General features: G+C 35.6%; 1 protein-coding gene across 1 annotated transcript in view; it reads left to right on the top strand.

Annotated features, from left to right (window-relative positions):
• Nucleotides 1-888, top strand: part of LOC107630072 (UBP1-associated protein 2C) — a 7,898-nt gene extending 7,010 nt beyond the window's left edge. Inside the window, exon 2 of the mRNA XM_016333103.2 lies at nt 596-888. The gene's annotated coding sequence lies outside the window, so the exon portion shown is untranslated. The remainder of the gene's footprint in view (nt 1-595) is intronic.

Below are 2,253 nucleotides of genomic sequence, written 5' to 3'. Positions count from 1 at the left end.
CTACCACCCCATCTCTCCGTTTCCACCTCGTCTAGCTCTCCCTTTTTCCCGTTTTCCTCCTCTCCCTTCACCTCTCTTCCTTGTCGTTGTATCCCTCTAGTTCTCTTTTATTTATTATTTGTATACTTTTTATGTATTTGGATTTTGATTAACGTTAGAGTATTTTGAATTGTAAATGTTGAACTGAACTTGATTTTGTGCTGCTATGTTGAATTGAATTTGTAATTAAGAGTTGTTGATGGTGGCGGTTAGGGTTGAAATGTAGTGGTTGTTGTACTATGCGGGTAAAAAGGAAATTTTGTATGATTTTATTAGGGAGTCTTAGAGTAACGGTTGAGTTATCTCCGTGTGACCTCAAGGTCACAAACTTGTGCACCGGGTTGCTTTATTTATTTATTTATTTATTTATTTATGGTATTCCCTCTTTGGCATCACCAAACAAGATAAAAGAATCGGTGCATTCTTATGTCTGTCACCTTGTCTATGTCCTTGTTTGAAGGACACTAGCCAGACGCAGTCAATTAGTCATATATACCGGTTATCACTGGTTTTATTTCTTTCTAACATCTGGTGGAATGAGTATGTTAAAATGAAGATGGAGCTGGACCGAGAGGTCTGCTAAAACAATATGTATATGCTGGCTCCTCAAAAAACCATGGTAGATTGGCGGTGGTGCATCCATGCAGAATAGGTAGATGTGGTCTTGGTAGTTTGAGAGGACATCATTCACTCGATTTTCGTGGCCAACTATTTGTCATGCTTGTAATCGATTCAAATGTGTATTCCGTGACAATAGCTTTATTTTAGTATGCATTTTGGAATATATCTTGTACTTATTATTGATATTCAATGTGCGTATAAGGTTTAAGCATTTTCAATTATTGGATACGAATTAAAATGTTGTATCTACGGTGATGAAATATTGTTCACTTAATAGGAGTGCTTATTATTAGTTCAGGTAGATCAATCAATCATGGTTTGAAATTAATTTGCTCTATGCTTGAGTTGGTTAATTAATGATGAATAACGGTTGGGATATCTTTTTTAGTTAAATGATTATTCTGTGAAATAAAAAAGTTTAATTATCAGTAATCTACTATGGAGATTTGTTTGCTTCCACATGTATTTAACTCGAGGTTTTAATTATTAGCATAATGGCATAGACAGATTTTCAGTGAGATATGATTTAATCACGTGTTCTAAGTATTTCTTTGATTTTTCCTTTTTTTAGCCAAAATTTTTTTTATTTGAGAATTAGTCAAGGTATGTTCATGTTATACAGTGACTTTCGGAAATAAAATGAATTATTTAAGCATGACTTATGTTATATAAACTATGGTTGCCTTAAATAAAGGCCCTCTTTAGTATCTAAATGTGTGAAGATTTCAGGACACAATGATGTGATCAACGTCTGAAATTGAAATTTATGCAGAGTTCAAAAGATAACACTAATGTCTAAAGTATTTCAAAATTACGTGGACTGAATCTTCGAATCCTAAACACTACCTAAAGATAGGGGTGCACATGGGCCGGGTGAAGCCGGGTTTGATGTGACCCAGACCCGACCCGAAATATACACCGGGTCTATTTATTAGACCCGAACCCGGCCCTAGACCCGATGAAACCAATACACTTTCGGGCCACAATTATACCGGGTGAAAATCGGGCCGTTAACATTACATTACGTTGATACCTTCTTGTAAGTTAGCATGTAAAAATATCCAAATTTCCAAGACTCCAACCATTATTTAACATGGTAAAATTCACTTAGAAAAATATAACAAGAACCAACCCTTCTTCAAAATTAAAGCATAACCACAATCAATACTAAAGTATAACCACAATCAATACTAATATTGTCTAATAATACCAAATATTTAAATCAATACAAATAACACAATATTATGCATTAGTATGAAGTCTTATGCATTCTAAACATAAAACATTAACTTATAGTCTTATAATGACTAATAACACAAAATATTAAGATTTACAATACTTAAATTCCACATAAGAATAGTCATGATCCATCACTAATAACACAAAATATTAATTGTGTATCATGACCGGGTCACCGGGCCGACTTCGGGTGACCCGAGCTATGGCCCGGACCCGACCCGAAATAATGAACGGGTCTATTTTTGAGACTCTTATCCGGTTCTAAACCCGATGAAATCACACCAAATTAGCCCCAAAAGTGTTCGGGACCGGGCCGGACCTTCGGGCCGGGCCGGGTCTGTGCACCCCTACCTA

This window comes from Arachis ipaensis, chromosome B03, assembly GCF_000816755.2.
Source record: "Arachis ipaensis cultivar K30076 chromosome B03, Araip1.1, whole genome shotgun sequence".
In the NCBI taxonomy this organism is placed as follows: Eukaryota; Viridiplantae; Streptophyta; class Magnoliopsida; order Fabales; family Fabaceae; genus Arachis; species Arachis ipaensis.
Note: the sequence above shows the minus strand (reverse complement) of the source record. Positions and strands in the feature narration are given on the sequence as shown.